Source organism: Triticum urartu, chromosome 3 (genome assembly GCF_003073215.2).
Source record: "Triticum urartu cultivar G1812 chromosome 3, Tu2.1, whole genome shotgun sequence".
NCBI lineage: Eukaryota > Viridiplantae > Streptophyta > Magnoliopsida > Poales > Poaceae > Triticum > Triticum urartu.
In genome coordinates, this window is record NC_053024.1 from 166,281,679 (window position 1) to 166,303,079 (window position 21,401).

The 21,401-nt window shown below is 46.9% G+C and overlaps 1 pseudogene; it reads left to right on the forward strand.

Annotated features, from left to right (window-relative positions):
• The first annotated feature begins 403 nt into the window (after positions 1-403).
• The window catches only part of LOC125546755, a 29,780-nt pseudogene continuing 8,782 nt past the window's right edge, over positions 404-21,401 (forward strand).

Consider the following 21,401-nt stretch of genomic DNA (forward strand, 5'->3'; position numbering starts at 1 on the left):
TTTCATTTCTTCATTACTGTGTTGTGTACTTGTTCATATATGTTTGAAGACTTTGATTGAAGACTTTCTCAATTTCCTCAGTTCAATTTCTTCAGTCTGTTTGTCTTCAGCCTGTTTTATCATGTGCTTATGCTTTTTGTACTCTGTGTCTGATTTCATTTCATCATGATATCCATGTTTATGTTATGTCATGTATGCATCTGAGTACTTATTCCGCTGCAAGTAGTTCTTCGCTCAGAAATTTCCTCACCCTGACATCCTCGGTGAAGAATTCATAAAAATCGCCTATTCACCCCTCTCTAGTCGACTTAACACACTTTCAATTGGTATCAGAGCAAGGTACTCCTTGTTCTGTATGATTTTGGTTTAACCGCATGGAGTTTTAGTTATGTCGACCACAGGAATGAAGACTGTGACATGCCCCATCTTTGACGGTCATGATTATCCCAAGTGGAAGGCCATGATGAAGAAGCGCCTCATTTCGATGAACAGCGAACTCTGGACCGTCACTGAGATTGGTCTTACTGACCTATGCAAGATGGCGGAGCCTGATGATATTCGCAAGTACATGCTACTCAAGCTCACGGCGAAGGACATCATCTGCTCTGACTTGACACAAAATCAGTTCAGGAATGTTATGCATCTCTGCCATGTGAAGCTCATATGGGACCGACTCTCTGAGGTCTATGAAGGCCATCGATCTCACCATGAACCCTGGTTTGAGGATGTCGTGGAATCGCGCAAGGCTATGACTTTCAATCTAGAATCATCATCCTCTGCACCATGCCTTATGGAAAAAGGTGCCAAGGTAACTGAATGCTACTTATCTGAGTCTAGTGATGATGAATCTGGTGATGAATTTGGACCCAGTTAATCAAACTTGATTCCCTTTCCACTAAACAACAAAGAGCTTTGGAAAAAGTTCAAAACATGCTAGATGAGAGTGATGATATGTTGGGTGAAGAAACGGATTGTTCTAAAGCTTTGGCTGAAAGTCTTCACGGACTCTAGTCCAAGTTTGACAATCTTCAGGGTCATCATAACGCTCTCTTATCTGATCATGAGAAGCTTTCTTATGAATTTCTACAAAGAAAGCAAGATATTGAGCAGTTAAGAGTGAGTTATGAAGATCTTTAGAAGGAGCGTGATTCATTACTTGCTCAACAAATCAGCGCTACTCAGGAAGAGTTTATTCCTCCATGTTTGAAATGCATTGAACGTGAATCTTCTAATTCTTCACCTGAATGTTCAAATGCTTCTATTGTTGCAAATTCTTCAACTGTCTCTACTATCACTAATTCCTCATCTGAGGATGCTGCAAGTATCATTGACCATGCAGGGCTGAAGGAATTGTACGTGACAGGCATGTACAAAAGCCTCAAAGGGCATCAAGCTCTTTGTGATGTGCTTAAAAAGCAGATCCTCAACAAGAACCCTAGGAAAGAGGGTATTGCCTTTGAGAGGAAACTCAATGCTGATGGGACCTACTGGAAACCTACAGTATCCCAAAACCTCATGGGTTGATGCAATGGGACCTTTAGAGGATCCATCTACTTTATCTGGCTTTACATGTGAATCTTCATATTCTTCTGATGAGTCATTTGACTCCAATTACAAACTGTTCAAAAATCAGAATGGTGAAGTATTTGCTAGATATGTTGGCACTAACTGCAGGAACGGCCCCCCTATGAAGAAAATTTGGGTTCCCAAAAGGTGCCTTGAAAGTCTTTAGGTGAATGTCATCATGACACCACCTGTGAAGAATAGGAACCCCAAATCAAATTCTTCATATGGATCCAAGTCCTCATATGGACCACATTCCTCACATGGATCAAAGTCCTCACATGAACATCGTCGTGCTAACACCTCTATTTCGCAGGGAAAGGCTAAGGATTATGGATATGTGCACTATTCTTCAAATCATTATGTTCATAAATCCTTGAAGAATTTCTCTGCTTACTCATATGCTTACCCTAACCCCTCTTATGCGAAACGAAGTGGATTGGCATCTATGCCACCTTTCTCTTATGGATCTCGTAGAATGATGAACTCTTTGCCACCCCTTCAGATGTGGGTGGTGAAGAAAAAGAACTAATCTCTTATGCAGGGTCAGGTCTCCAGATGTACTTAAACGTCTGAAGAATATGCTGGAGAGCTGAATGTGCTTGAAAGGACGCAAGCTAATCATGAAGAAATGAATTTCCATTTCTCACGTCCTCAATTTGTTATATCTGTTCTATTGTTTGATGAAATTGATCTGATGAATTTGATGTCATATTCTTCGCTAATGAAGTATATGAGTTCGTAAGCTGCACTAATTCATCTGTAGAATGATCAACCCAAAGCCACTAAGTGGTTCCTCGATAGTGGATGTACAAATCACATGAATGGTGACAAGAATCTATTGATGGACGCTCCCTTATCTCCATCGCATCTGAAGCATATCACCTATGCTGACAAAGGCAAAAGCAAGGTATTGGGTCTAGGTAAGGTTGCAATCTCAAAGGATCGACACATGGACAAAGTCATGCTTGTCGAGTCCTTAGGGTTCAACCTCATGTCTATCTCAATGCTTTGTGATCTTGATATGGTTGTTGTCTTTGGCAAGTATCGTTGTGTTGTGATCATGGAAGCTGACAATTCCAAAGTCTTTAAAGGATTTAGGAGAGGAGATTTGTATATTGTTGATTTCTCTACATGACCACAACCTGCTACATGTCTACCTGCAAAAGCTTCAGAAGGCTGGCTATGGCATCGATGACTTGGTCATGCTGGGATGAGGAACTTGCACACGCTCACGAAGAAAAAGCATGTCATTGGCATCGAGGGTGTCAAATTCCTCAAGGACCATTTGTGTGGAGCTTGTGAAGCTAGAAAGATGACCAAGGCCAAGCATCCCTCAAAGACCATCATGACTACCACTCGTCCATTTGAATTGCTTCACATGGATCTCTTTGGCCCTACTCACTATGCCACATTTACTAATGTTGCATCTTTATATGGTTTTGTCATTGTTGATGATTATTCTCGTTATACATGGGTGCACATCATCACTTACAAAACTGAAGTGCAGGAAGTCTTCAAACGATTTTCCTCGAGGGCTTCAACCAACTTTGGTGTGAAGATCAAGCACATCAGAAGTGACAATGGAACTGAGTTCAAGAACACTGGTCTTCATGACTATCTTGATGAACTTGGTATTACTCATGAGTTATCTGCTCCTTATACTCCTCAGCAGAATGGCATCGTGGAGCGCAAGAACAGGACTCTTGTTGAGATGGCCCGCACTATGTTTGATGAGTACAAGACGCCTCCTCGCTTCTGGCCTGAGGCAATCGATAATGCGTGCCACATCATCAACAGAGTATATCTTCACAAATTCTTCAGGAAGACTGCATATGAACTCCTCACTGACAAGAAACCCAATGTGAGTTATTTCAAAGTCTTCGGTGCTAAATGCTGGATTAGAGATCCTCATCAAAGTTCTAAATTTGCACCAGAAGCACATGAAGGTTTTATGCTTGGTTATGGTAAGGACTCACACACCTATAGAGTCTTCAACACCTATCACCACAAAGGTTGTTGAAACTGTAGATGTGCGGTTCGATGAAACTAATGGCTCGCAAAGAGAGCACCTACCTCATGTGATGGATGAAATACCACCTGAGGAATCTATTAAGTTCAAGGCTACTGAGGATGTCATTCCTACCGAAGAATCTGCTGAAGAAGTCATTCCAGAACGTGAAGAACATCATGCTGGAGTTTTTGAAGAAAATGGCTCTGAAGAAAATGCTGAGCAAATTCCTCATCATCAACCAGCTCATCCCCGCGTTGCTAATGAAGTGCAGATTGAGAAAATCATCAGCGACATCAACACACCAGGTCCTCTCACACGCTCAAAAGCTTCACATTTATCTAAATTTTGTGGGCACTTTGGTTTCATCTCTATCACATAGCCCACTAAGGTAGATGAAGCATTTCTGCAGCCCGAGTGGATTCAAGCTATGCAAGAGGAATTACATCAGTTCGAGCTCAACAACGTCTGGGAACTTGTCAAGCGACCAGACCCTCACAAGCACAATATCATCGACACAAAATGGATCTACCGCAACATGCAAGATGAAAATGGCCTTGTGGTGAGGAATAAGGCACGACTTGTAGCTCAAGGCTACACACAGGTTGAAGGAATTGATTTCGATGAAACTTTTGCACCTGTTGCTAGACTTGAAGCAATTCGCATATTACTTGCTTATGCTAACCATCATAATATCCTCTTATATCAAATGGATGTGAAAAGTGCATTCCTCAATGGTAAGCTTGAGGAAGAAGTATATGTTGCTCAACCCCAGGTTTTGAAGATCCAAAGCATCCTGACAAAGTCTTCAGACTCAATAAGGCCCTCTATGGCCTCAAGCAGGCCCCTCGGGCATGGTATGATACTTTGAAGGAATTCCTCATGAAGAAAGGCTTCAAACCCGGTTCACTTGACCCAACTCTTTTCACCAAAGCTTATGATGATGAATTATTCGTGTGCCAAATATATGTTGATGATATCATCTTTGGCTATACTGACGAACTTTACAGTGATGAATTTGCCTACATGATGAGTGAAGAATATCAAATGTCTATGATGGGAGAATTGAAATTCTTCTTAGGTCTTCAGATTCGTCAACAGCGCAATGGAATATTCATATCAGGAAAAATACCTCAAGGATGTATTGAGGAAATTCAGCATGCAAGATTGCAAAGGCATCAAAATCCCTATGCCCGCAAATGGCCATCTATGCACTGATGAAAACGGTAACTTTGATAAAAAAAGGTATACCGCTCCATGATTGGTTCTTTATTGTATTTATGTGCATCTACGCCATATATTATGCTTAGTGTTTGCATGTGTGCCCGTTTTCAAGCTACACCGAAGGAATCACACTCCAACACTTGGATTATGGTATTCCAAGGGCTCGGCTTTTGATCTCATTGGATATTCAGACTCAGACTATGCTGGTGATCGTGTGGACCACAAGTCAACATCAGGCACATGTCATTTCCTCGAACGATCCTTGGTCTATTGGTCTTCGAAGAAACAAAACTACGTATCACTGTCTACTGCTGAAGCTGAGTACATTGCTGCTAGATCGTGTTGTGCTCAATTGCTATAGATGAAGCAAACTCTCAAGGACGGAAGGAAATATGCCCTAGAGGCAATAGTGAAGTTATTATTTATTTCCTTATTTCATGATAAATGTTTATTATTCATGCTAGAATTGTATTAATCGGAAAATTAGTACATGTGTGGATACATAGACAAAAAGAGTGTCACTAGTATGTCTCTACTTGACTAGCTCGTTGAATCAAACATGGTTAAGTTGCGTAGCCATAGACATGAGTTGTCATTTGACTAACGGGATCACATCATTAGAGAATGATGTGATTGACTTGACCCATTCCGTTAGCTTAGCACTTGATCGTTTAGTATATTGCTATTGCTTTCTTCATGACTTATACATATTCCTATGACTATGAGATTATGCAACTTCCGGATATCGGAGGAACACTTTGTGTGATACCAAACATCACAACATAACTGAGTGATTATAAAGGTGCTCTACATGTGTCTCCGATGGTACTTGTTGAGTTGGCATAGATCAAGATTAGGATTTGTCACCCCGATTGTCGGAGAGGTATCTCTGGGCCCTCTCGGTAATGCACATCACTATAAGCCTTTCAAGCAATGTAACTAATGAGTTAGTTGCGGGATGATGCATTACGAAACGAATAAAGAGAATTGCCGGTAACGAGATTGAACTAGGTATTGAGATACCGACGATCGAATCTCCGGCAAGTAACATTCCGATGAAAAAGGGAACAACGTATCTTGTTATGCGGATTGACCGATAAAGATCTCCGTAGAATATGTAGGAACCAATATGAGCATCTGGGTTCTGCTATTGGTTATTGACCAGAGATGAGTCTTGGTCATGTCTACATAGTTCTCGAACCCATAGGGTCCGCACGCTGAACGTTCTATGACGATTTGTACTATGAGTTATGTGATTTGATGACCGAAGTTTGTTCGGAGTCTCAGATGAGATCAGGGACATGATGAGGAGTCTCAAAATGGTCGAGACGTAAAGATCGATATATTGGAAGGCTATATTCGGACATCGGAAAGGTTTCGAGTGATTCCGGTATTTTTTGGAGTACCAAAGAGTTACGGGAATTCGTATTGGGCCTTAATGGGACATACGGGAAATTAGAGAAAGGCCTCAAGGGTGGCCGCGCCCCTTCCCCATGGACTGATCCAAATTGGACTAGGGAAAGGGGGCGCCCCCTTCCTTTCTTCTCCTTCCCCTTCCCTTTTTTCCTATTCCATGTGGGAGGTGGGATCCTACTATGACTAGGGAGTCGTAGTAGGACTCCACACTTTGGGCGCGTCCTATGAGGGCCGGCCTCCTCCTCCCTCCATCCTTTATATACGTGGCCAAGGGGCACCCCATAGACACAAGTTGATCATTGATCTCTTAGCCGTGTGTGGTGCCCCCCTCCACCATAATCCACCGCGGTCATATCGTCGTATTGCTTAGGCGAAGTCCTGCGCTGGTAGCTTCATCATCACCGTCATCATGCTGTCGTGCTGACGAAGCTGTCCCTCAACACTCTGCTGGTCGTGAGTTTGTGGGACATCGCCGAGCCGAACGTGTGCAAATCACGGAGGTGCCGTACTTTCGGTGCTAGGATCGGTCGATCGTTAAGACGTACGACTACATCAACCGCATTGTCATAACGCTTCTGCTTATGGTCTACGAGGGTACGTAGACAACACTCTCCCTCTTGTTGCTATGCATCACCATGATCTTGCGTGTGCGTAGGAATTTTTTTGAAATTACTACGTTCCCCAACAATGGCATCAGAGCCAGTTTTATGCGTAGATGTTATATGCACGAATAGAACACAAGTGAGTTGTGGGTGATAATAGTCATACTGCTTACCAGCATGTCATACTTTGATTCGACGGTATTGTTGGATTAAGCGGCCCAGACCGACATTATGTGTATGCTTTCGCGAGACTGGTTCTACCGACGTGCTTCGCACACAGGTGGCTGGCGGGTGTCAGTTTCTCCAACTTTAGTTGAATCGAGTGTGGCTACGCCCGGTCCTTGTTGAAGGTAAAAATAGCACATACTTGATGAAAATTCGTTTCGCTTTTGATGCGTAGGTAAGAACGGTTCTTTCTCATCCCGTAGTAGCCACGTAAAACTTGCAACAACATAGAGGACGTCTAACTTGTTTTTGTAGGGCATGTTGTGATTTGATATGGTCAAGACATGATGCTAAATTTTATTGTATGAGATGATCATGTTTTGTAATGGAGTTATCGGCAACTGGCAGGAGCCATATGGTTGTCGCTTTATTGTATGAAATGCAATCGCCATGTAATTGCTTTACTTTATCGCTAAGTAGTAGCGATAGTCGTAGAAGCAATAGTTGGTGAGACGACAACGATGCTACAATGGAGATCAAGGTGTCGCACCGGTGACGATGGTGATCATGACGGTGCTTTGGAGATGGAGATCAAAGGCACAAGATGATGATGGCCATATCATATCACTTATATTGATTGCATGTGATGTTTATCCTTTATGCATCTTATTTTGCTTAGTTCGACGGTAGCATTATAAGATGATCTCTCACTAAATTTCAAGGTATAAGTGTTCTCCCTGAGTATGCACCGTTGCGAAAGTTCGTCGTGCCGAGACACCACGTGATGATCGGGTGTCATAAGCTCTATGTTCACATACAACGGGTGCAAGCCAGTTTTGCACACGCAGAATACTCGGGTTAAACTTGACAAACCTAGCATATGCAGATATGGCCTCGGAACACTGAGACCGAAAGGTCGAGCGTGAATCATATAGTAGATATGATCAACATGGTGATGTTCACCATTGAAAACTACTCCATCTCACGTGATGATCGAACATGGTTTAGTTGATATGTATCACGTGATCACTTAGATGATTAGAGGGATGTCTATCTAAGTGGGAGTTCTTAAGTAATATGGTTAATTGAACTTTAAATTTACCATGAAATTAGTCCTGGTAGTATTATCATATCTATGTTGTAGATCAAAAGCTCGCGTTTAGCTCCCCTGTTTTATTTTTGATATGTTCCTAGAGAAAACTAAGTTGAAAGATGTTAGTAGCAATGATGCGGATTGGATCCATGATCTGAGGATTATCCTCATTGCTGCACAGAAGAATTATGTCCTTGATGCACCACTAGGTGACAGACCGATTGTAGGCGCAGATGCACACGTTATGAACGTTTGGCAAGCTCGATATGATGACTACTTGATAGTTTAGTGCACCATGCTTTACAGCTTAGAATCGGGGCTTCAAAGACGTTTTGAACGCCACGGAGCATATGAGATGTTCCAAGAGTTGAAATTAGTATTTGATACGTCTCCAACGTATCTATAATTTTTGATTGCTCCATGCTAATTTATCTACTATTTTGGACATTATTGGTCTTTATTATCCACTTTTATATTATTTTTGGGACTAACCTATTAACCGGAGGCCCATCCCAGAATTGTTGTTTTTTTTGCATATTTTAGGGTTTCGAAGAAAAGGAATATCAAACGGAGTCCAAATGGAATGAAACCTTCGGGAACGTGATTTTCTCACCGAACATGATCCAGGAGACTTGGACCCTACATAAAGAAATAGAGGAGGCCACGAGGTAGGGGGCGCGCCTATCCCCCCCAGGCGCGCCCTCCACCCTTGTGGGCCCCCTGTTGCTCCACCGACGTACTCCTTCCTCCTATATATACCCCCAAACAATCAGATACAGAGCCAAAACCCTAATTCCACCGCCGCAACTTTCTGTATCCACGAGATCCCATCTTGGGGCCTGTTCCGGAGCTCCCCCGGAGGGGGCATCCATCACGGAGGGCTTGTACATCAACACCATAGCCTCTCCGATGAAGTGTGAGTAGTTTACCTCAGACCTTCGGGTCCATAATTATTAGCTAGATGGCTTCTTCTCTCTTTTTGGATCTCAATACAATGTTCTCCCCTCTCTTGTGGAGATCTATTCGATGTAATCTTCTTTTTGCGGTGTGTTTGTTGAGACCGATGAATTTTGGGTTTATGATCAAGATTATCTATGAACAATATTTGAATCTCCTCTGAATTCTTTTATGTATGGTTGGTTATCTTTGCAAGTCTCTTCGAATTATCAGTTTGGTTTTGCCTACTAGATTGATCTTTCTTGCAATGGGAGAAGTGCTTATCTTTGGGTTGAATCTTGCGGTGTCCTTTCCCAGTGAAAGTAGGGGCAGCAAGGCACGTATTGTATTGTTGCCATCGAGGATAACAAGATGGGGTTTTTATCATATTGCATGAATTTATCCCTCTACATCATGTCATCTTGCTTAAGGCGTTACTCTGTTTTCATGAACTTAATACTCTAGATGCATGTTTGATAGCGGTCGATGAGTGGAGTAATAGTAATAGATGCAGGCAGGAGTCGGTCTACTTGTCTCGGACGTGATGCCTATATACATGATCATACCTAGATATTATCATAACTATGCTCAATTCTGTCAATTGCTCAACAGTAGTTCGTTCACCCACCGTAAAATACCTATGCTCTTGAGAGAAGCCACTAGTGAAACCTATGGCCCCCGGGTCTATCTTCATCATATTAATCTTCCAATACTTAGTTATTTTCTTTGCTTTTATTTTACTTTGCATCTTTATCCCAAAAATACCAAAAATATTATCTTATCATATCTATCAGATCTCACTCTCGTAAGTGACCGTGTAGGGATTGACAACCCCTTATCGCGTTGGTTCCAGGATTTATTTGTTTGTGTAGGTACGAGGGACTTGTGCGTGGCCTCCTACTGGATTGATACCTTGGTTCGCAAAAACTGAGGGAAATACTTATGCTACTTTGCTGCACCATCCTTTCCTCTTCAAGGGAAAACCAACGCATGCTTAAGAGGTAGCAAGAAGGATTTCTGGCGCCGTTGCCGGGGAGATCTACACTCAAGCCAAGACATACCAAGTACCCATCACAAACTCCTATCCCTCGCATTACATTATTTGCCATTTGCCTCTCGTTTTCCTCTCCCCCACTTCACCCTTGTCGTTTTATTCGCACGCTCTCTCTCTCTATCCTCCCTCTCTTTTTGCCTCTTTTCCCTCGCCATGTCAGAACCAAAAAGAGTTGGGGGTTCTCTCCCAAGTTCTAGTGCTTTAGACAATCCTGCTATCTCATCTAAACTCATAAATCGGAATACTATGGAACAACTTGCCGATGTTATCAATGAGAACCTTAGTAATTTTGATGAAGATGATTCTGGAATTTTTCGTTATTTACTTGATGAATCTTTGAAAGATGCTTGGGATAGGCTGTTAAGGATTCGGGCTAGCTATGTACCCCAATATCAAATTGAGGTTTACTTAAAAAGCTTTTATGTTGGCCTGCCCGCTTCATTCAAACAAGTTTTAGATTCTATTTTCGAGGGGGGTTTTCTTGAAGGGGATCCCATAGATACCTATGAGAGGATGAAAATTATATTTGGGCACCCCATTAACGAGAAAGCTGAAATCACATCTCTCTTGCTTTCTTACCAAAACGAATCTATTAAAGAGATAAAAGCAAGCCTAGATGCCAATTTCCGCAACATTCTTAATCTTTCTTCTACCATTAATGGACATGTACTTTGTAAAAATAGAAAGATTAATTCCATAGATGTCGGTGTACTAGAGTAGGGGTACCCTAGTATCCCGAACTTGTGCACGGGCAGTCGCAGCATCCCGCGGCAAGGCTTGCCGGGTGACCGCCAGGGTCCTCCGTGGTTACTTTGGAGCCATTCAAGAACAAAGTATCCAAGACAAAGAGACAAGACCCCGGCAAGAGGAGCTTGCCGGGAAGGCCAACCAAGGCATCTCAAGACCCCCGCAAGAGGAGCTTGCTGGGAAGGCCAACCAAGGCATCTCAAGGAACTTGCCGCGACGCGTCGCACGTCCCGGCAAGGCCCGGTGAGCGACAAGCTCCCGGGCGCGACAAGACAAAAACCGCGGCAAGGCGCTTGCCGTGGCAAGACACCACTGTGCCCGCGCTCCAGCACATCCACCAACGTGTCGCTCTGGGACCCTTCCAGGCGTACGTGGCGAGAGGCTGTGCAGCTTGCGGTGAGCGGTGGCAAGCGGCGCTGACAAGATCGCCATCGTGGCAGGCGGTGGCGCCCCTGACGGTCCCTTTTGCACTGTTTAGGCGACACAGACGGGCATTTAATGCCCTTGTCCCCTGCCGTCAGGGTTAGGTATGATACACTATAGCAGGTAGCTGTACCTACCGCAGCACCTTTCCATTTTTACCCTTTGCCTCCGTTGCCACCTGTTGGTGACCCCTTGAGCATATAAAAGGAGGCCCGTGTGCAACGTAGAGGGGGGTTAGCCAGTTCGGAGAACACTCACGCTCGGTCTCGCTAGCTGCTGGTGTGTACTGTAGCACTCCGCGCTCCCGAGCAAGAAATCAATACAAACCACAAAGCAGGAGTAGGGTTTTACGCATCCGTGCGGCCCGAACCTGGGTAAATCGCTCGTGTGCTTCGCCTCGATCTGCTCTTTGTGCGACCTCCGCCCCTGCCGAACCGAAAGGGACTCGGCCCGCCGGTCCCATAGGTGTTCGTGGATCAGTCCCCCGACATCTTTGGCGCGCCAGGTAGAGGGCGTCGAGGTTGTGTGAACCAGATCCGGCGTTCACGCGAGCTAGATCTTCATCATCTTCATCAACATGCCGCCGAAGAAGAAGGCTTCGGAGGCAGGTGCCCCGTCCGCCCCGCTACCACCGGAGAAAACGGTTGATGGGGCGGACACCGGCGGAAGAACGGGCGTCGACAAGGGAGCTCACGGTGCTGCCAGGTCCAAGGACAAGGCTGCGCTGCCCATCGGCGGCGTAGCTGGATCCCACAACGACCGGGCGCACTCCAAGACCTCGGCGTCCGTACATGCACCGCGCCCATCTCATGAGGCGCGGGACCGGCAGCGTCATGGTGCTCACGGTACCATGCGCTTGCTGGACCAAGAGAGAGCTGGTGGATCTCGGAGCTCTCAAGACCACCATGCACGTCAACATGCTGGCACGAGCGAGCCACGGTCGCCTGGACGGGACACTGCTCCTTCTAACATAGTTAGAAGTCCGAGCATATCCCGCTCCTCGCACTGTTCGCCACCACCACCCGCCACTGCAGCAGAAGCTTTGGCGCGAGCTCAACTGCTCCTAGACTACCCTCCAACAGCAGACAAGATCGACGACTGGAGGGCCACCATTCAGAATCTCATCGGCTTCGCCAACGGCGACACTCAGCTGCAGCCGAGCACGTCACAGCTGCGGCAAGTCAGCCATGCACGAGCCGGTGGTGACAAGACCGGTGGGGGTGCAGCTACTGTGCACTCTCCGCCCCAAAGGCCAAGATCGCCGACTCGCCGGATCCACCTCGACAGCGACTCCACCGCGTCATCAGATCCACGAGCTCGCCGCGATCAGTGCCAAGAACTTCCCGAAGAGAAAGAAGAAGCAGAAAGAGTAGCCCGGCAGTCAAGTATGTACCAGTTTGTCGACAAGGCACTGTACAGAAGAAGACTGAACAGTGTGAAATTGAAGTGTATTCACCGGGAAGACGGACAAAAGCTGTTGGCAGAGATACATGGAGGCATATGTGGTCATCACATTGGCGCAAGAGCACTTGTCGGCAAAGCATTCCGGCAAGGTTTCTTTTGGCTGACAGCCCTCCAGGATGCAACTGCACAAGTAACCAAGTGTGAAGCATGCCAGTTCCATTCCAAACAGATACACCAACCAGCTCAAACTCTCCAGACGATCCCTTTATCCTGGCCATTTTCGGTCTGGGGGCTCGACATCCTCGGCCCCTTTCCCCGAGCAGTCGGGGGCTTTGAGTACTTGTACGTTACAATCAACAAGTTCACAAAGTGGCCGGAAGTGGAACCAGTGAGGAAGGTGACAGCACAGTCAGCAGTCAAGTTCTTCAGGTCGATTGTTTGCCACTTCGGGATCCCTAACAGGATAATCACCAACAACGGTACGCAATTCACGAGCCGCACCTTCATGCAGTACATCCAAGATCTTGGCGCCAAGGTCTGCTTCGCTTCTGTTGCTCACCCGAGAAGCAACGGTCAAGCGGAGAGGGCAAATGCTGAAGTGCTGCGCGGGCTCAAGACCAGAACTTTCGACAAGCTGCACAAGTGCGGAAGAAACTGGATCGAGGAGCTGCCGGTGGTTCTTTGGTCGATCAGGACGACGCCAAATTGAGCCACTGGCCAAACACCTTTCGCTCTAGTCTATGGAGCAGAGGCAGTTCTCCCCACGGAACTCGTATACGGGTCACCTCGAGTGCTCGCTTATGATGAGCTCGAGCAAGAGCAGCTGCAACAAGATGACGCGCTGCTCCTTGAGGAAGACCGTCTTCAGGCTGCTGTGCGAGCTGCTCGCTACCAGCAAGCTTTGCGCCGCTACCATAGCCGCAAAGTTAACGCCAGAAGTCTCGAGGAAGGCGACCTTGTTCTTCGGCGTTTTCGGTCCGCCAAGAATTCCAACAAGTTGACGCCGAAGTGGGAAGGCCCTTACCGGGTAAAACGAGTCACTAGGCCTGGCGCTGTCCGCCTTGAGACCGAAGATGCCATTCCGGTGAGCAACTCCTGGAACATTGAGCTTCTTCGTAAGTTTTACCCGTAAGGCGCGGTTGCCGGAACCTGTTCCGGCAACCACCTTTTGTACAAGTCTTGCCGCTGTTGCATGTAATCCTTTGTACAAAGCCGGGCGCAGACCCCGTGCATAAGTAAAGCTCATGTGCTCCGCACATTTTGTCAATTTCATGCTTTCTATTTATTGCATGTGTTATCTAACACTTTGTGCAGCACCTACTCCCTGGTAAGCAATAATGAGCCATAAGGCTCCATATCTTTATTTTCTCTTCTTTCTTTTTCCTCAAGGAAAGGAAGGTTCCCTCGCCCACAAGTTTGCCGGGGGGGGGGGAAAGGAGAAGATAATGGTGTGGACCAAGCGTCGTTCAAGAAAGTTTCGCCTTGCCGGGAAGTAAACAACAGAAAAGCTAAGTTGCCAAAGTTTGAGCAATCATATTTTTTAAATTTTAAGTTATCTCCCTTGAACGACCGCACTTTGTATGGAAAACCTGTGCGCGGAGGAACCAACTCGTAGCTAGTTGCGCCCTTACTTTGTTTCGAGTCCGCTCAACAACTTAAGTGAGCTGCAACTAGTTGCGGCAAGGTTTCTTGTCGGTAGCGGCACCGCCAGCAGGCTGCTGACGTCCCGCACTCAGCGCTCGCGGCTCAGGTGCCTACACCGGCAAGTTCCCTAAAAGCGTAGGGCAAAAACATACAAAGGGAGGGATCAAGTAAAGGGAATAACATTGCAATCATTACCCAGAATAGAGTTATATTACAAAGATAGCTTGTCGCGGCTCTAATAGATTGTTTTCATAACATGGCAAACAGCGACAAGAAAAGAAGAAATGGGCGGCCTAATCTACGCGATCGCCCTCGATCCTCTTGATCCCGCTCACCTTGTCCACAATGGGTGCGACAAAGGTCTTGAGCGCCTCCAGATCAGCATCCGGCGGCAGGGTCTTGAGGGAGTTGGTGAGGTTGAGGCCCGGATTGCGGAAGGCCACCTTCACCAACACTTTCTGAAGAGCTCCCGCGCAGATCTTGCGCGACTCGTCGGCCAGCTGCTTTGGGACCCTCTCCCGGAGCCGCTGAAGGGCCGTCGCCACGCCCTTGAAGAACAGGACGAGGTTGGCGCTGGGTTGGAGGTTGTCGTTGGAGGGATACCCGAGATCTTCCATCCCTAGCTGCGCCAACTCCCTGTCAATGTCTGTGGCGGCATTCACAAGACTTTCCGTCCAGTGCTCCACGGTCTCCCTGAAGGCGTTTTGGGTGGCGGCAACACTCTCTAGAAGCGCCTTGTCGGCCTTGATTTCCTCCTTCAAGGCCGCCTCCTGCTTCTTGGCGCCGTCCAGCGTCTTGGTCAAAGCGGACAGCTTCACCACAAGATCTGCATTGGAGTCCCTAGCGGCGCTAAGCTCTTGTCCCTTCTCGGAGAGATCGGCCTCCAGCCGTGCCACCTTCGTCTTCAACTCCTCCTTGGCAGCCTCGGCGGCGGCGGCGGCGGCGTCCTCTGCTTGTTTGAGGGCTCCGCCGAGTTTTTCCTCGTGCGCGGCAAGCTCCTCCTCGTGGGCGTCGAGATTGACCTTCCGCTGCGCCAGCTCGCCCTCCTCTGCGGCTAGCTTCACAGCGGCAAGTCGCTGCCGCTCTTCGACTTCAGCCTTCTCGAAGAGGAAGGCCTTCTGCGCTTCAGCGAGCTACTCCCGCTCCTCCGCCAGGGACCGTAGGGCTTCCCGGTGGAAACCCCCGAGCTCTTCCACGCGCTTTTCGATGTCTGCTCCCGCCTTCGCGACAAGCGCCTCGCGGGATTCCAGCTTGGCTTGCCGCGCGCGGTAGAGCGACAGCAACTTCCGCAGCAGCCGCTCTTCCTCAGGCTCGTTGCTGCTGCTGCTCGGCGCGTCGACCAGCGTCAGTCCCGCGGAGGCGAGCACCTCCCCGTCGAAGATCTCCCCCTCGACCGGCACCCTGGAGCTTGATGCCCAGGGAAGGTTGATGAAGACGTCGTCGCCGGCCTTCAAATAGACGCCTGGCTGAGGCTCTTCGGAGCCTGGCGCTGCGGCAGCGGTGGACGGGTCGGCGGTCGGTGTAGCGCCTGGCGCTCCTGCGGCCTCAGGGCCGTCAGTACGATCGCCGGACTCCTCGCCAGTCGCCGCGGCAGCAGCCTTGGCGGCCTTTGCGCCGGCGGGATTGTCAGCACTGGCCGCTTCTTCGGCGGCAACCTCGGTCTCCATCTGCTCCGCAGCAGATGGATCTGACGGCCGGAAAAGGGGAGAAGAGTCAAGCAAAAATCCAACAAAAAGAAGATCAAGAGAAGAAGAACCTCAGGGAAGTTTTGAAGCAAGAGGAGTACCTGTGCCGGGTTCTACAGTCGTGGTCTCCACCGTCGGGGGGCCGTTGGCGCTGTCCCTTGCCGGAGACTTCTCCCTTACCGGGAAGCCCTCCCTTGCCGGAGAGCTCTCCCTTGTCGGGGGATTCTCCCTTGGCTCCTGGTGGGGCTGCTCTACTCCTACACAAATTAGCAATCAAATATCAGCAAAGACAGAGTATCCATGCGCACCTCACAAGCGGAAAGCAAACCATATACTTACGCTGGGGGCTGCTCTGGAGAAAGGTTGCCGGGTCCGGCAAGGTTACTCTTCTTCTTCTTCCTCACCGGAGCTGAACGCGGAGAAGTCGAAGTCTGGCTCACGTCCGGCGCGAGGAGGTGGAGGAGTAGCTTCCCTTGGCCGCTTGGCGGGAGCAGTGGCTGCGGTCTGAGACGACCCCGCTCCGGCTGTCGCCGCGGCGTGAGAAGCGGCAGGAGCAGAAGCGGTGGTCCGGGAGGACCCCGCTCCAGTTGCCGCATCAACATGAGGCGCCCCCGCGGCAACAGTGCTTGCCGCGGTGGAGCGTGCATGAGGGAGCGGCGGAGATTTCCGAGATTGGAACAGCAACGGGCGAATGGGCGAACTACCCCTGTTTCCCCTGCTTATAAAGAGGGAGGGGGCGGACGTTCCGCATTTCCGAATAAAGAAACCACCCACGATCTCTCCCATGACGCCGCATTCGACGCGTGCCGTTCGGGGAGGGCGCGGTGGATACGGAGTGAGATACGGCGTAACCTAGGCCGCGCGTGCCCGTGCCCTGTTTTGGGCCTGGCCCAACAACGCTCGGCACCGTGTATGGCCCAGGCCCGGGGGCTCCTGTCGGTGTACTAGAGTAGGGGTACCCTAGTATCCCGAACTTGTGCACGGGCAGTCACAGCATCCCGCGGCAAGGCTTGCCGGGTGACCGCCAAGGTCCTCCGTGGTTCCTTTGGAGCCATTCAAGAACAAAGTATCCAAGACAAAGGGACAAGACCCTGGCAAGAGGAGCTTGCCGGGAAGGCCAACCAAGGCATCTCAAGACCCCCGCAAGAGGAGCTTGCCGGGAAGGCCAACCAAGGCATCTCAAGGAACTTGCCGCGATGCGTCGCACGTCCCGGCAAGGCCCGGTGAGCGACAAGCTCCCGGGCGCGACAAGACAACAACCGCGGCAAGGCGCTTGCCGCGGCAAGACACCACTGTGCCCGCGCTCCAGCACATCCACCAACGTGTCGCTCTGGGACCCTTCTAGGCGTACGTGGCGAGAGGCTGTGCAGCTTGCGGTGAGCGGTGGCAAGCGACGCTGACAAGATCGCCATCGTGGCAGGCGGTGGCGCCCCTGACGGTCCCTTTTGCACTGTTTAGGCGACACAGACGGGCATTTAATGCCCTTGTCCCCTACCGTCAGGGTTAGGTATGATACACTGTAGCAGGTAGCTATACCTACCGCAGCACCTTTCCATTTTTACCCTTTGCCTCCGTTGCCACCTGTTGGTGACCCCTTGAGCATATAAAAGGAGGCCCGTGTGCAACGTAGAGGGGGGTTAGCCAGTTCGGAGAACACTCACGCTCGGTCTCGCTAGCTGCTGGTGTGTACTGTAGCACTCTGCGCTCCCGAGCAAGAAATCAATACAAACCACAAAGCAGGAGTAGGGTTTTACGCATCCGTGCGGCCCGAACCTGGGTAAATCGCTCGTGTGCTTCGCCTCGATCTGCTCTTTGTGCGACCTCCGCCCCTGCCGAACCGAAAGGGACTCGGCCCGCCGGTACCATAGGTGTTCGTGGATCAGTCCCCCGACAATAGATAACAAGTTTGCTCTCTTTTTCCCTAAAACCAAAGATGGCAATACCTAGATCTATCCTTGCTTTTTATGCCTAGCTAGGGGCGTTAAACGATAGCGCTTGTTGCGAGGCAACCCAATTTTATTTTTATTCCTTGATTTTTGATCATGTTTAGTAATAAATAATTTGCTTAGCCTCTGTTTTTTTTGTGTTTTTTGTGTTTAATTAGTGTTTGTGCCAAGTAGAACCATTGGGAAGACCTGGGGAAAGTCTTGTTAATCTTGCTGTAAAAAAAGAAACTTTAACGCTCACGAGAACTGCTGCCATTTTTATTTGGAAAGTGATTTTTAGTTAATTCTTTTTGAAGATGATTGATATATAAATTCCTCACGTCCATCAATTTATTTTAGAATTTTTGAGGTTCCATATTTTGCGCTAGCTACAGTTTACTACAGAATGTTCTGTTTTTGACAGATTCTGTTTTTCATGTGTTGTTTGCTTATTTTGATGAATCTATGGCTAGTAAAATAGTTTATAAACCATAGATAAGTTGGAATACAGTAGGTTTAACACCAATATAAGTAAATAATGAGTTCATTACAGTACCTTGAAGTGGTCTTTTTTTCTTTTGCTAACGGAGCTCACGAGATTTTCTACTTTAAGTTTTGTGTTGTGAAGTTTTCAAGTTTTGGGTAAAGATTTGATGGATTATGGAACAAGGAGAGGCAAGAGCCTAAGCTTGGGGATGCCCATGGAACCTCCAAGATAATCTAAGGACACCTAAAAGTCAAATATTGGGGATGCCCCGGAAGGCATCCCGTCTTTTGTCTACTTCTATCGGTAACTTTACTTGGAGCTATATTTTTATTCACCACATGATATGTGTTTTGCTTGGAGCGTCTTGTATGATTTGAGTCTTTGCTTTTTAGTTTACCACAATCATACTTGTTGTACACACCTTTTGAGAGAGCCATACATGATTTGGAATTTGTTAGAATACTCTATGTGCTTCGCTTATATCATTTGGGTTATATAGTTTTGGTCTAGTACTTCACTTATATCTTTTAGAGCACGGTGGTGGAATTGTTTTATAGAAACTATTGATCTCTCATGCTTCACTTAGATTATTTTGAGAGTCTTAAATAGCATGGTAATTTGCCTAAATAATCTTAATATGCTTGGTATTCAAGAATAGTAAAAACTTTCTTATGAGTGTGTTGAATGCTATGAGAACTTTGATGCTTGATAATTGTTTTGAGATATGAAGATGCTGATATTAAAGTTGGTGCTAGTTGAGTAGTTGTGAATTTGAGAAATACTTGTGTTAAAGTTTGTGATTCCCGTAGCATGCACGTATGGTGAACCGTTATGTGATGAAGTCGGAGCATGATTTATTTTTTGATTGCCTTCCTTATGAGTGGCGGTCGGGGACGAGCGATGGTCTTTTCCTACCAATCTATCCCGCTAGGAGCATGCGCGTAATACACTGCTTTGATAACTTGTAGATTTTTGCTATAAGTATATGAGTTCTCTATGACTAATGTTGAGTCCATGGATTATATGCACTTTTCTTCCTTCCACCATTGCTAGCCTCTCTAATACCGCGCACCTTTCGCCGATATCATACACCCACCATACACCTTCCTCAAAACAGCCACCATACCTACCTATTATGGCATTTCCATAGCCATTCCGATATATATTTCCATGCAACTTTCCACCATTCCGTTTATTATGACACACTCCATCATTGTCATATTTCTTAGCATGATCATGTAGTTGACATCATATTTGTGGCAAAGCCACCTTTCATAATTCTTTCATACATGTCACTCTTGATTCATTGCATATCCCGGTACACCGCCAGAGGCATTCATATAGAATCATATTTTGTTCTAAGTATCGAGTTGTAATTGTTGAGTTGTAAGAAAATAAAAGTGTGATGATCATCATTATTAGAGCATTGTCCCAGTGAGGAAAGGATGATGGAGACTATGATTCCCCCACAAGTCGGGATGAGACTCCGGACGAAAAAAAGGAGGCCATAAAAAAAAGAGAAAAGGCCCAAATAAAAAAATAAGAGAAAAGAGAGAAGGGACAATGTTACTATCCTTTTACCACACTTGTGCTTAAAAGTAGCACCATGATATTCATGATAGAGAGCCTCTCATTTCGTCACTTTCATATACTAGTGGGAATTTTTCATTATAGAACTTGGCTTGTATATTCCAATGATGGGCTTCCTCAAAATGCCCTAGGTCTTCATGAGCAAGCAAGTTGGATGCACACCCACTTAGTTTCTTTTGTTGAGCTTTCATATACTTATAGCTCTAGTGCATCCGTTGCATGGCAATCCCTACTCACTCACATTGATATCTATTGATGGGCATCTCCATAGCCCGTTGATACGCCTAGTTGATGTGAAACTATCTTCTCCCGTTTGTCTTCTCAACAACCACCATTCTATTCCACATATAGTGTTATATCCATGGCTCACGCTCATGTATTGTGTGAAGATTGAAAAAGTTTGAGAATGTCAAAAGTATGAAACAATTGCTTGGCTTGTCATCGGGTTTGTGCATGATTTAAATATTTTGTGTGGTGAAGATAGAGCATAGCCAGACTATATGATTTTGTAGGGATAACTTTCTTTGGCCATGTTATTTTGAGAAGACATGATTGCTTCATTAGTATGCTTGAAGTATTATTATTTTTATGTCAATATTAAACTTTTATCTTGAATCTTTCGGATCTGAATATTCATACCACAATTAAGAAGAGTTACATCAAAATTATGCCAAGTAGCACTCCACATCAAAATTTATCTTTTTATCATTTACCTACTCGAGGACGAGCAGGAATTAAGCTTGGGGATGCTTGATACGTCTCCAACGTATCTATAATTTTTGATTGCTCCATGCTATTTTATCTACTGTTTTGGACATTATTGGGCTTTATTATCCACTTTTATATTATTTTTGGGACTAACCTATTAACCGGAGGCCCAGCCCAGAATTGCTGTTTTTTGCCTATTTTAGGGTTTCGAAGAAAAGGAATATCAAACGGAGTCCAAACGGAATGAAACCTTCAGGAACATGATTTTCTCACTAAACATGATCCAAGAGACTTGGACCCTACGTCAAGAAATAAAGGAGGAGGCCACGAGGTAGGGAGGTGCACCTACCCCCCAGGCGCGCCCTCCACCCTCGTGGGCCCCCTGTTGCTCCACCGACGTACTCCTTCCTCCTATATATACCTACGTACCCCCAAACGATCAAATACGGAGCCAAAACCCTAATTCCATCGCCGCAACTTTCTGTATCCACGAGATCCCATCTTGGGGCCTGTTCCGGAGCTCCGCCGGAGGGGGCATCCATCATGGAGGGCTTCTACATCAACACCATAGCCTCTCCGATGAAGTGTGAGTATTTTACCTCAGACCTTCGGGTCCATAGTTATTAGCTAGATGGCTTCTTCTCTCTTTTTGGATCTCAATACAATGTTCTCCCCCTCTCTTGTGGAGATCTATTCTATGTAATCTTCTTTTTGCGGTTTGTTT